This window comes from Atta colombica, unplaced genomic scaffold (genome assembly GCF_001594045.1).
Source record: "Atta colombica isolate Treedump-2 unplaced genomic scaffold, Acol1.0 scaffold141, whole genome shotgun sequence".
Taxonomy (NCBI): Eukaryota; Metazoa; Arthropoda; class Insecta; order Hymenoptera; family Formicidae; genus Atta; species Atta colombica.
The window spans coordinates 377,748-393,133 of NW_017259230.1; the positions used below are offsets into that span (position 1 = coordinate 377,748).

The window sequence follows — 15,386 nt, forward strand, 5'->3', positions numbered from 1 at the left end:
CAAAGTAGGACAAAGTACGAGAGTGGAGATGAAATGTTTCCGATCCTATTTTAAATCGCGATTCTTAAATTTTTTAAAGAGTCAAGTTACGTATCACCCTACTGGCAAATGTCTCTCTCTCTCTCTCTCTCTTTATTCACATTTTATACTTTCTCCGCAGAATAAGGGCACTTTGATAGGGTGTCGCGACAGGGAAAGTGACGTGTTGGGCGTATTAAGTGACATTTATAGTGATTTGAGCGAGGCATCGATGAATTTCCAGACTCATTACGGCGTGACATTGCCCTTTAACGTTCCGTCGTTACGTACACATTCGTATTCACACATTGTATTCTTATGTGTGTGTACATACTCGCGCGTGCATTTATGTGTACAACTTCGCGTGCTAAGACAAAGAAGTGAGAGATAAGATTCGAGCATAGTAAATATGAAGTCGTTACTCCAGGATTTTTGTAATTCACATCTAGCGGATTTTTTTAAGCCTATATAAATAAATAATTATTATAATCACATACATACAGTAGTAAAATATAAACAAAAGAGAAAACAGAGTTTCAAAGTAATCTGCATACATATATGAAATCCTTCTCTCATAAATCATTCAAAGATTTCTTGCAAATGCAATCGATGCGAAACTTATAGCAGCAAAAGTTTAGTTTATGTTTATGACATTTGCTGTAAGTTAATGAAGTTTTTACAATACTTTATATAAAGAAAGAAAAGGAATGCGCACGGTGATAGGAAATTAGTTCCAATACCTTGAAACTGATAATCGGGCACAACTAAACTTCGACAACGACGACGATGACGACGACTCGATACTTGCGATTACAAATCGCACGTGCGCGCCATTCATCGTCGATCTCGACAATGCTGAAAACGAAAGCGACCGTCTCCCAGAGATAATAGTCATTACTCGGAAGGGGAGTGTGCACTGTGCACTCGAGTCGTGGCCGCATGCGAAGTAGCCGCAAATTATTCACGCTTATACGCACGTACACACACACACACACACACACACACATACACACATGTGTCTATGTAACATAAAAGCAAAGGCTCTTAAGGGCCGCTTTGTAGCACACAAATCGCAATCGAGTTACACGCAAGTTTCTTCCATAAACAGATTGACCGATGTTCAGCAGTAGCATATACGCTTGTATCGTTGTGACGTAGCAAAGCGAGAGAGAGAGAGAGAGAGAGAGAGAGAGAGAGAGGGAGGGAGAAAGAAGAAAATAAGAAAGAAAAAGAGAGAGGGAACACACAAAACGTTGACCGAATGTTACATATGTTGAATCGTATGTCACGTGTTGCACACAGCTGCGGTGTACATTTCTGTGCGTGATATACCGGCTGTCTGTCGAAACATATCTTTGGAACATCAAGTTACGACTGATATATCGCAAATTAGAAGTATATCGAAAATAATTTTAATTCCAAATATTTCTGCCTTTTCAAAAAATTCGTGGAATAATTGAAGATTGATGAGAACTTCAACGGAAAGATAAGTGTAATTCCCTCCTTTGTGTCTCCATAGTACAAGGAAAATTTGTCCTCCCTTTATATTCGCTGTTATCTCACTGGACAAATCTTTGTTAAAATAACGAGCAAATTAACGAAGAAGCGAGGGAACTTTTTAGATACATTGCAAAATCGTTCCCGAAGACGAATAATAGCACTGTCCTAATTTTCGTGAGGTTTATCACGAAACACGGAAAGCAATTGCATGGAAAAGCAGACGTGCGTGCACGCACACCCGTAAACAACGCGCGGTAGCATATGAAGGATCGCATGTAACGGATTTCAAAACAACAAAAGACATTGGACGTAAGTTTTTAGCGCCCGGAATAATGACGTCCTATGAAGAAATAAAATTCACACGCTTGCAAAACCGCAAATGCACCCAACAGTAACACTCACATCGTTCGCAAAAGTCGCAAAGAAGAAAAAAAAGTTTTTCTCTATTATTCGATTCTTTAAAATGAATAAAAATATTTATAATACAATTGTCAAAAGTGTGTCGAAAATAATGAATAATGTTGTATACAAAATCTTTCGATTTCGAGGATGTTTCGTTTTGCCATTCTCTAATCTCAATTATAATTCTATTCTTACACATTCAAAGAAAGACAACACTACGAACAGACTAAAAATTATAGAAAACTTTAACTATTTATTATGAATTTATAAATAAGTAAATTATAATAAACACTAAGAAAGCAAGCATAAGTATAATGTTAATTGTTTGCAGTAAATATGATAAGAGAAATGAGATAAAATAGTTGTATTAATTATTTATACAGATAAACTGAAAACGAAATTATTTATTTGACTAAATTAATTTAATTTGAAAATGATAGAAAACTTTGACTACTTGTTATGAATTTATAAAAATAAATAAATAAATTATAATAAACATTAAGAAAACAAGCATAAGTATAATGTTTTAATTATTTGCAGCAAATATGATAAGAGAAACAAGATAAAATAGTATATATTAATTATTTATATACGTAGACTGAAAAAGAAATTATTTATTTGACTAAATTAATTTAATTTTTTCTTTCGTTAGAATGTGTATTTAAGTCAAATACAAACCGATATTCATAGTCAACTGATATTCAGTTCCTATATGTAAGTCTGTTAAGTAGACTTTTAAATACAATCTTAAGATGCCATACTTAATCAAAGAGTCGCATTAGCATCTTAAACATTATTTAAAACGTTTTTAAAATAAACTAATCGTGAATACGGCTATAATATAAGTTTGCCTTATATACATCATTGAAAGAAATAAAAACGAACTTAATGAAGTAATTAAATCAAATAAATAAATTTTTTTCTCAATGTAATTGCTCTTTCGAACGGATCCTTCCGACCTGTACTTTAAACTATCTATATATTTCTGTAATGATACCGGCTTTATAATTATTATTTTTTATATAATTATTATAATTATTATTATTTCCGTCAAAGTCGTTACGTGATTTTATGTTTATCGACTTTTTACTATGCTAAGTTGGAATAATTAATTAATTAATTCGCCCTATTGTGACGACCTTCGTTCCACTCAATCCATAGACTGATCTTCTTCTTCGCGCCACTTACGCCGTATGACCACGTGTGACGTGTGTCATAACATATACGTAACTCGCACGTAACCCGCGCCCAATCGCAATACGCAACATCGCGACCAATGAGCGAACGCGTGCAATGGAACGTGTGCACGCGAATGCGCACGTGCACGCCAATCGCAGGAATAAAAAATGAAGAGGAAGAAGAGAGGCGAAAGAAGAGAGTCAAGTACACGCGGTGTCAATATTTATTATAACGTCGCAAAGTTAGATCGCGAGAGCTGCACTAAAGAATAACGAAATCGCACACAAGATCACTTATTTTCTTCGCGGTAAAATGAAAGAAAAATAAAAAAAATCTTATAAAAACATTCTAAACGAATGCTATAAGAAGATTGTTTTTATACGTCTACTCATTCCAATCGTATTTACGAGGATCGTATTTCGTAATTGAAATAAAATGTACTAAAATGACTATTTATTCATAGAGAAAATTTGTTTTTCTGTTTCAAATACAATAATGTCCTTCAATTGATCCTTCAATTTTAATTGTATTTATCTATTTTCTAGTAGATAAATGGCTTTTAAGTTAAAAGGGCTTTCAGAAATTTAAAGATATGTGGTTTAAGATAACTTAGAAGTAACTACTCTTATACATTTGAGGACTCGAGAAAAGAAAGGAAAATGTATAGAGCAAACAAAAGGAAATAGATCTACCTTGCATGGATTAAACACATACAACGTAAGTATGGAAAAAATTGAATGAAAAGTTTAAAATTAAGGAAGTCGTCGTTTCCGTCATTTTGAATTCAATGATTAGCCAATTGCAAAACGGAGCGCAAAATTTATGCTAAATTTATGCTGAATGACTTCGATAAAAAAAATGCAAGATCTGTTTTGTTATATTTACTGAAAACGCTTGTGATATTTAATAATCTTTGATGATATTATTGATCGTTATGTAAGACGAATGTAACGAAATAATCTCGATACCCTATTATCTTACTCCGGCATTATTTATACATATATCTAAGTAATATATATGTACATGTGCATAATTAATAACGCTGAGTCTTATTACACAATGTACGCCCCCAATCTTACTAACGCAAGAAGATTCATGAACAATTCAAGACCTCAAAAATGATTGAATCCATCCATGCATCTGTTTGAAGCAAATAAAACGAATCGACAATGAAAAAAAGAGTCTAATTAGTATCGCAAATTAGTTGCGTGAGATATAACTCAACATACATGACATCTTGAACGCAGATCTCGCGAATCCTCCTGATTATTATTAATCTCACCACTCGTATACGGACACATTGATCATATTTTTGAATGTTAATCGAATGTAATCGATCGGAGACACGCATTCAAGATTTACACTCCGGAAGAAATAACACGCATTCGTTACGTTTACAAGTTGCTGATAACGATGAGCAGTGCGAACTGATAACGATTATCATATACGTGAACCTTTGTAAACCACGTGGTTCATTCCGTATAGACACAGCGAGATGAGATAGTGGAGAGGAGACAAAAAGAGAAAGAGGGGGAGGAATCAAAAGAGGAAGAGAAAGAGGAATCGCTTGCAAAAAATTTTCGCATAAACGTTAACGTACATTAATTTTGTAGAAACTATTAAAAATTGTGACTTTAGTTTTCACAGTTTTACATAGTTTTTTTGTTAACTTTACTTTTTCATAAAGTTTTACAGTTGAGGTAAAATAAATAATTCTAGCTATTAAATCAAAGAAAATATCCCAGAACAAACTGAGATTCTGTAAAAGTTTCCTTAAATATTGACAGTTTCAAAAAACTGCTTTTTAAAGGAAAAGAAACAGCGATTGCGTAGCAATGAACAAACGTTGCTATTAATTTACCAAGATGAAAAAAACTCTCATACACGTTTTATTCGTCAATTCCCAGGCACGGACAATCCGTTAACATTACAAAGGGAATGCTGACAATAACTAATGATGAAATAAATATTTTAGACATTCCAAAGAAGTGCATCTCTAAGAATTAAGACTTTCCTGTTCCAAGTATGAACAATACGTGCTAAGATATGTCTGTGCACGAAACAGAGACATTCTAGAAAGTGGATGGACATATGATGACGCGATAAAACAATAAACACGCATTCGCGCTTTGAAAAATTATTTTAAAAAGAGTTTTATCTTTTATCGTTAATCTTAACACTTAAATTCATAACGTCAAATTATACTCAATTTGAGTTATTTTTTTATTATTTCTATAGATTACCACTGTTCCTATTTTATATAGCGTTATTTAATTGTAAGTAATGAAGTTATAGTAATTTAACTTAAGAAAATGTGATTCAAATTTAGTTTATTATTTACTAAAATTGCATATGTTAATATGAACATTATTTTAAAACTAACTAAAGAAAAAGAATAATGTACATTGACACATACAGAAATTAAAAGTAACAAAATGTTATTTAACTCAAGAGGGTTAGGTTCCCATTGCTCTTTTGATATCTAACAAGGTATATATGAAGAAAATTGCTCATTTTTTGGTTGATTGTCGAAATCGCTAAACAGCTTCCCTTTTGTTATCGTTCCAAAGCGCGACGTAATCTCATAAATTTGCAAATATACAAAAGCTCCATAAAAAGAAAGAAATCAATTCCACGTTTCTCTTATGTATTATTACACATTACGAGACACTGATTGTTTCATCGATCGAAATGCACAACTGTCCAGAGGAACGGAATAATTCGTCCAAACTATAATTTTATACGGCTCGTATTTTTAACTTTTCATTATTCCAGCTTTCGGTAACGTAAATTGACATTATTAAACTCAGATAGAGGATTTATTGATTATCTCTCATGCGTCATTGCAGAATTTATACAGCAAATACGGAGGTACATCAATTTTTCCAGTAATGAAAATTAAATTTAACGAACGATTCCGCATGATTTTTCTTCAGCGAATTTTCGGTTATATTAAAAAATTAGAATTCGAGGTTACGCTACTGGGCGTAAAAAGATTGCATCTTACGAGATAATATCCTGTACACAATCAAATTCATATGGAATTATTCAGTGTTGCGAGATTATGCTATCGGTACCTGCAATACACGCTTCTTACGCGATACCATGTGTTCCAATATTGGCACTCCATATTCGCAATCGTGTCACAGTTTCAGATCGTAGATTGCGATCGGCTCGCTTGGATTACACAACCGGCTTAGCGTTTAACAATTGCAGCAGATAACGCAAGTTCAGTCGTAAACAATACAAATTTGTATCGATACACAAAACAACCGAATGTTTACGCGCGCAAAACGATCGCATCGTCTTCACCGATCTTTGCTACGAAATTGTATATTTCTCCCCTTCTTTCTCGCGAATTTAGATCAGCGATATCAAATTCATGACACCTCCTCTTTTTATATATTCATATAGTTAAAGTATGTCTCTCATGTGTCATGGCAAAATATATTTCGTTATAAATCTACTATGGTAAACGAGAACTAAACATAAAATTTGAAAGAGAAACAGAAAATCAAATGTGTAGGATAAGATATATATATAGAAAAATATCATTCTATTGTTAGGAAAATTAATTATTACTCAATTAATTTTCTTCGTTTTAAACAATGGCTATCTTTGAATAAGCAAAGAATATTTTCTTGATAATAATTTTAAAATATACTTAATATAAAATTTAGAAATCCTTATTATGTACTCAAAAAGAATTTATTTTCTTTAGAATATTATAAAATTAATGGAAGAAACGACTTTATATAATAAGCAAATTGAATTTATTTTAATTTAATAATCTTGATTAAACATTAGAATTCAGAATAAATTTGATGCTTGCGACGAACTTATTATAGATTTACGAATACATTAACTTTTGAAATACTTGTTTCAAATAAGTATTTCAAAAATTAATATATCTGCAAATCTATAATAAGTTCGTCGCAAGCATCAAATTTATTCAAGTGCATACTATACGTAATTACTATTAGCGTTATATATTTTTCTGTGTATATCATATTCGAAATTGTATCACCTTATCCTGTTCTAGTATGAGTACTAATTAATACATTTCTTTAAAGAATTTTTGAATAAATCAATTTTAGTTAAACTGGCTTGCTTGTTTTAAAAACTATCATTCATTCAAAATTTTTATCTCGCTGTTAATTTTGTTAATTTTCCATGCAATCTATCTAGACTCTTGCATGTTTTCACGTAAAGACAATTGAAATTGAATACTTGAGCAATAAGTAGCCGATTGATCGAAGTATTAAAACAATGGAAGTTTCTCGTTTCTATCAATGTAGATTTAATCTCGATTCAACTTACTCTTTATTTTTTTCTAATTTTTAAAACTAGAAAAAGATGAAGAATAGATTGAACTGAGATTAAAGTTAATCCACATTGGTGGAAATAAGTATTAGTGACACAAATCAGAAAGAACGATTTTGATGAAATATCTAAAAATATCTAAAAATTTAGCTAGATGCGGATTAGAAAATAATTTTATTGGACCATCAAAATATTTATGTAGAAAACAAGCAATGCCACAAACAATTTTGATACTCTAATAATTAGTTTTGAACGTCCTATATATTTGATGGTTCAACAAAATTTATTTTCAGATCTATATCTAGCTAAATTTTTAGATACTTTAGCAAAATCGTGAATCGTATCGTTTTATCTTTGTTACTAACTGATGCCAAGAAAACTAGAATGATTCTTGTATCAATTTATGTCACCAAATAGAAAGCACCTATATTCCATAATCGACCTGATCAGATAGATCAATGAACCCAAACTATGAATATTCGGACCATTCGGTCCGATCGCGCCATTCGGCATTCGTTGAAGAAGAAGAAGAGGAAGAACGCGCGGAAAAGATGAGCCGTAGATATGCTGCGCGCGCGCGCGCGCGCGTGGCGTCATAATCTTATCGTTGATCGCGAGTGATTCAACTTTGAACTTTCCGTCGGCTATCGGACGAAAATACACCCGCGGATTTGGCTATCGAGGTGGCACGATTTTATTCGGGTACGCGAATAACACTATCACGACATGGTATTTTCGCGAACCCCGAAGGACGTTTTTCCAATTTCCGTTTGGTCGAGATCACCGTCGAGGAAATGGCCAACAAAGACGATTAATAATCAGTTTCATCAGCTCGATTCTATAGCTACGATTATATCTTTGATGGAGATAAGTCGAGAGAAAGAAAGATGGAAGAATCATGCGGTTAAACCGAGATTATTTACACTTGAATCACACTGAACGAAGCCATATAACAGTGTGCTTTTAATATCTTGTAGTATTACAAAGTGTAACAAAGAAACCTTTTTAATACATCATAGACCGTCGAGGGAATTATTATGGGAATAGCATACATAATTGTACATAGCACAAGGATGATCATCTCGTTGCCGATTATTTCGTCAATAATCAGTGAGATCTTGAACATGCGTATATATATATATATATTTAAGATCGAAGTGTTTCGTGGTGACAATAAAGTTTTGAAAGCTTACTTTCGTTCGGATAACATCAAGGATCACTGAGCAAATCGACGACAATTCTAGATCGATAAATCCGTTCATAACTGGCAACGTGACGAAAGATAATCACCATATTTCGTTGTTCAATCGCATTCAGCACACCGGGAATACTTTTCATTCAAGTGGCAATGACGATTTCGCCGCAACATGATCAATCGCACTGTGCAAAGGCGTTATTGGATTCATATAACACATATCCACCTACACATAAGAACAAGCAAGCAAGCAAGCAAGCGTGTGAAAAAGAGAAGAGAGAAAGAGAGCGTAATCATCGACATTGAAGAGACCAGTCACATGCTGTCCCAGGCCGCAAAGATGCACTGTAGAGAAGCAGCGTAATCTTGTTATGAAAGTGGAAAAAAAAGAGAAAGATGGAGAAAGAGAAGACGAAGGAATGGAGGAAGAGAGAAATAGAGAAAAAAACCATCACATATTACGGCAAGCGTAATATCGCATATCATTGGAGAATGCGTCGAGCGTCATACAAAACGCATTTTCAACAACAAACGAATTTTCGACAACAAACTTGAAGCGCGATACCAAGAATTCCATTCTGACGAGACTCACAGAATTGCGTTCAACAGAAAAACTATCTTTACATGAAAAAAAAAAAAAAAAAAAAAACTAAATTTTAATACAAATTTGTTTCAATAGTTTTAAGTTAGTTTAAACATTTACTAAATGCGAACTTTATTTTATTTTATATAAAAATCATTAATTTAACTATCATTTTTTTATCGAATAAATACTTACTATAAATAAATGTTTACTTAGTTTATAATTAAAAAAACATGTATTAAGATTCAGTAATTTTTTTTCAATACGACTGTCGTAAGATTCTTTAAAGATAATTGATTTATGCATTTATAGATTCAGCGAGACACGAGAGTAAGATCAATTATTTTGTCTACTAAATAATTCTACAATTGCGAACCTGCTTTTTTTTTTACTAAATAGTTGTAAACAAATAAATAAAGAGGGAGGGAAGAAAATAAAAAAGAGCACTGTTAATCAATAGCAAATTCAATTGGGTATATACATTAAAGCCGTTGTATAGAAATTTGACGTAGAGACGTGTGTTCAACAAACCATAGATAACGAAATTAAATCACGAAATTCTTAATACAACTTTATTGCGCTGTTTGATAAAAATGTATTTTATAAATCAAAATGTTTGCATTCAACTTTTACACTTGGATTAGATCAGAGTACAACGGCTTTAATATGTACTAATGCGCACTGACTGCGTCCAATCGAGCTCGCTGTGAAATCACAGTGCGGCTATCGTTTCATCGGAACAAAACTACGATCGGCACTTGCACGCATACGCACTTCCAAGGAGCACAGCACTGCAAATTTCAGCGTAAAGATAGCGGAGGGAGATCGTGGAAGAGGGTGACTGTTACCATCCGAAAAATGCAACGGATCCGTTCCGCTGAGAGACACCGGAGATAATTCACGGAGCCAGTGACTTCTTTCACGCACGACGAGAACGAACGGCTGACGGTGGAGACGAGGCTGGGATGTGCGGAGGAATCGCAGCGCCGGAGGATCCGTGGAACTCGCGCGGTCCCGACGCGTCTAGCAGCTCCATCTTGACTCGTTTGACTCGGCGGCGGTCGCACAGCGCTTTCGGAGTCAAGTCCTTTTCTCTCTCCCTCTCTCCTCTCTCTCTCTCTCTCTCACGCGCGCGCGCGCACACACACTCACACATATACACACACATGAGCGCAAGTAGCAACACACGTCCCCTCGCTCACTCACTCTCGTTCGTTGGCATAATATCTGTCCGTTCTCACTCTCTTGTGAGAGCGTGCCGGAGAAATACGCGCGCGCGCGTTCGAGCTGCTCTCACTAACACAATAAATCCATTGTGAGGGAGAATTCCTGACGGCGCATTCCGTATGTATGTAAGAGTACGAGGAGAGCAGAGACAAGAGGTGAGTAAGTGAGGGAATGAGACAAATGTGAGTGTGGGGGGAGAGAGAGAGAGAGAGAAAGAGAGAGAGAAAGAGAGAGAGAAAGAGTCACCGACTCGAGTTAGCTCGGATTCGACTAACTCGTGTTCGCGGATGTCGTTACGGGACGAAGGAAGAAACAGAAAAGGTGGAAGAGAAAGACGTGATCTCGAAGGGGAAAGGAGACAGGAGTGAGAACGAGAATGTATGTGTGAGGTGGGTGTCTGAGTGAGGTGGGAGGTAAGTAACAAACGAAGGGGGCGAGGGAAAAAGAAAAGGAGCCGATATACCGTAGGGACGTTTGGTGGGGAAGGAATTAATGCATGCCAAAGGAGGGGCAGAGAGAAAGAGACGGGAGGATAGAAGGGGAACGAAAGTGGAGGAAAGAGAGTACAAGAGAGAGGCAGAGGCGAGTATATGGTCGTCGTATAAATAGACGAGAGAGGCGTCGTATAGTACACGAACTCCTAGGGCATGGATGCTCGTCGTAACTCGTAACGTGCGACCGACTACTCCACGCGCGCGTTCACTCGCTTTCAATGTAGACGGACACCACACCGGGAGTTACTGAACATGCGCATGCACACATACACACATGCATGCATGCACGCACAAATTGAAGGCGCGAGAGAAGGCGGCGCGCGCCAGCGCGCACATGCATACACACGTATTTGTATATCAGCGACACGATATCATTCGTGAGTTCATTCGTGCACTCACGTATAATGACCACCCACACACACACACACACACACACACACACACACACACACACACACACACACACACACACACACACACACACATATATGGGTTTACACTCTACACGTTCCTCGTCACTTGCTTATAGCTATTAGACACTCTATCCCCGGTGCTTCGCCATCCGCGTTTTCACTCGACACTCACGATACACGACGAATGAATGAAATCGAGATGTCGCCCGGAAGAACGGGTTTTTTTTTTATCTACCTACCTACCCTCGACGTAGTCTCCCGTCCGAGTTTCTAGCGCGACGGCCTCGGGAGAGTGCCTCTCGAAGCGCATCCGCGTGCACCAGCAGCGCGCGTCACGTCACGTCACCAAGTACGGTCGCGGTAGTCTTTACCGACCGGGAGAGCAGAGCGGCCGAGACAACGGCGACGACGACGACGGCAACGGCAACGACGACGACGACGGCAACGTCGTCACCGCTGCTGTTCGGGGACGCGAGCGAGGCTTGTGCCGGCCGCGGCGGCACCGAATTATTGACATCGCCGTCGCTGCGTACGCGTTTTGATTTCAATATCTGTCGCGACGATTCTCTTCGTAGGTGCAGCAGCCTCTATCACTGCCGATGAATCTTCCTCACTCGCGCGCCTGTACCGGTTACTCTCCGATTCGATTGCTCAACTGAACCGCCTGCGACGAGCAGGAGTCGTATAACCGAGGCGGCCGACCACGCGCGCGCATGCACACACACACACACACACACACACAGAACGAGAGAGAGAGAAAGAGAAAGAGAGCGAGAGGTTGATATACGTCGCGTACGGCACCACTACTCCCGACGTCCCGCTGGGTGCCTCCCTCCCTCCCTCCCTCTCCTCCCCCACCTCTTCCTGCGCCTCCTCCTTCACCTTCACCTTTTCCGACCGCTGCCTCCTCCTATGATTCCACTTCTACTCTACGCTCATGTATCTCGGCGGACGGTACGCATACGCTTCACCGAGTCACTCGGACGAGCCGAAACGAAACGACGCGCTCGCTCGTTCACTTCTATTCAGACAGTCTCTGGACTCACACTGTATTTACACGTGCATGTACACGCAGCTGAGAGAAACACACGCTTGCTCCCACTGACAGTTGCTATATCTTAACAGCGTGCGTGAGTTTATGCGTGTGTATGCATACCTACACGCGTCGCCGGCCTCCAACACACACACACACACACACGCGCGCGCGCGCACGCACACACACACGTGTATACTATTCAGTCCCCACTAGTCCCCAGCAGATCGCACTCACATGAACAAATGCACTTGTACGCTAAGCGTACGCAGCGCGAGTCCGAGTCTTTTACACTCCGCGAGCGGTGACTCGTCGTCGACACGCGCGACCGTAGTCAGTAGTGTATATGCGTGTACGCGTCCGAAAGCTTCTAACCCGGAGCAACACACCTACGCGATACACACACACACACACACACACACACACACACACACACACACACACACACACACACACACACACATGGCCAATCACCAGCGGTCCGCCGCCACGAACTTGTAAGCCTCCCAGGAACGTAGTCCGAACATACTACACTGTTAGATATCAAATCAAAGAAGCAATGATAATCTAATATCTTCAGTTAAATAATATTTTGTTAAATTTATTTCTATATGTGTCAAAATGTAAATTGATCTATTTTCATATAATTGGTTTCAAAGTAAACAACGTCATTAACGTATATATTTAGTACATTGAAAAAAAAAATGAAATCTTAATGCATATTTCTTTGAATAGTACTAAGCAAACATTTATTGACATTAAATAAATATTTACTCAATAAAAAATGATAATAGTGGAATTAATTTAATTGGTAAATAATTTAATTGATTTTTTGTATCAAATAAATATATGTTTACATTCAGAGAGAGGAGTAAATATTTATTTAGCGAGAGAATTATTTTAAAAAATACTTATTATTTAGTATTTTTTTTTCATTTGAGAAATTAATGTTACTACTGAAAAGAATCAGATTTACTCGTAGATTAATTATTATTAGTTTTCAAACAAGTATATGTTTATTAATTTTTTTCAAAGTATTGTCTCTAAAATTATTTATTTCTTTAAAATTCTGAATATCCAAAATTAAATACTGATTAATTTCCACGATTTCTTGAAAGAAGTTTAATTATTTTTGTTTAATGTCAACTGAAAACATAAAGTAGTTAAATTTCTGAGGATTTCCTTAAAAAATTGACAGTTGAAATATTAAGTTTTAGATTAATTTTCTCAAATCTTCATGAAAATCATTATTATACAAAAACTTTCAATTAATAGGCATAGCGGTGTGCGCAACGATATTCGTTCTTGGAAACGGAAATGATATTTCCGCAACAAAAAATATTAAGATATGAATATTTTGAAGGATTGAAAAAATATAGTTTTAGTAAAATACGTTTCATTTAAAAAAATGGTAACAAAGTCTAACTAATTCAATTCTAAGAAAATTGGACCTACAAAAATTTAATTAAAAATAATTATTAAGATATTTATTTCAACATTATGCTTCTAAAAAATGCGCAAAAATACAGCGTCCAATTAAAAATGTTTAATATAGCTACAAAACATATACAAATATAGATATTAAAATAAAGATTAACAGCAATATTAAATAATATTATTTGTATAATTAAGAAACCGTCACATAACAAAATAAAGCAAAAATAAAAAGTTAAAATTTGTCTAATTCGCATATACATCAATTTAATCAGTTATTACATAGAAACGAGATTTTCAAGAAAACGTGACATAAATTTACTGTTGTTTGACTTACTCATCGTTACATCAATAATTACATTATAATAAATTATGGTGAATAGAAAACGGACAAGTTCTTGCAGACTACGTTACGTTATGCATGTATTTTTAGCGAAACGATTATGAATCTCATATCTTTTCGCTCCGTCTTCGCTTGTCTCTTTTTCTTTTCTTGTTTCTCTCTCCTTCTCTTCGCGAGCTGATTACACACAGCTGATAGCTTCACATCAGCAACTGCTAGTTGGATCGCGACAGACTATGAATCACATTGGTAGATCAGGTCATATAATACTATTTCGGAATCTCAAGTTGCTTCCGAGTAGTCAAAAGAATAAGAAATCGAATCCAATTCCGCTTCTATTTATTACCGTTGTCATACACACAACAGGGATCAACACCTTTGACATTCCGCCTCAATTCTTTGTAACACTGACTGAATCTTATTGTCCATGCCTCATTTCAGTATTTTAATTTATTACGTTTTTATTCCTCCATAGTATATTTCACTTAAACTTTTTACAATCTCTTTTCTTCCGTACTTATCTATCTTTTATTATTCTGTAGAAAATTTGATTTTTAAAATAGCATAAATATTTTTCTGATTTTACGAGATTTTTGTACACAAAAGAAAAACACAACTTTATTCTATTATTCCATGAATATCTCAAAACGTTTCTTTTCTTGACAAATCACACTATTTTATTAGAAAATTGTTAATAATCATTTCACATAATAGCCATGAATTTTGTACAATACTTATTTTTTTATTTATTCCTTCAGCAAAAGTTTTCAATTTGTTTAGGAAGCGGAAAACATAGCTACGTTATTTCATTATGTATATAAGAGCGTATCTGTCTCTTTCTTTCTAAAATCTGTGTTTTTTTGTTCTTTGTCAAGCAGAATCGCGACATTAAGACTCATAGACAAAGTAGACACATCTGGCGTAATAGTAGCCTCTAGTACGCTGTGCGTAAATGCTCGAGACGCATCACGCACACTTGCATGTCTACACACGCTTGCTATCTGCAATATCTGCATAGCCAAGCAGGGGCGATCATTACACGCAGAACAGATAGAGCGCTGTAACAGATGCAATGAATGTACTAAGAGGAAATTTAATAGCACAAACAAAAAATGTATACCGAGAAAAGTGATACGTAACGATGCGTAACTTCTTATCATTGTTTCATATCACTTTTCTCGGTATATATTTTTTATTATGAAATTAAATTTCCTCAGGTATATTATATATATATATATATAT

The 15,386-nt window shown here is 36.0% G+C and overlaps 1 protein-coding gene across 5 annotated transcripts in view; it reads right to left on the reverse strand.

Moving 5' to 3' along the window:
• Positions 1-15,386, reverse strand: part of LOC108684975 (protein capicua homolog) — a 59,521-nt gene that overhangs the window by 21,489 nt on the left and 22,646 nt on the right. For 2 of the 5 annotated variants that reach the window (XM_018189553.1, XM_018189549.1), the window contains exon 1: positions 11,574-11,735. The exons of 1 other annotated variant lie outside the window; for it this stretch is intronic. The gene's annotated coding sequence lies outside the window, so the exon portion shown is untranslated. Of the gene's footprint in view, positions 1-10,048; positions 10,122-11,573; positions 11,737-15,386 lie in introns of those variants that run through there. 2 more of the 5 variants (XM_018189552.1, XM_018189551.1) reach the window with 2 other exon arrangements.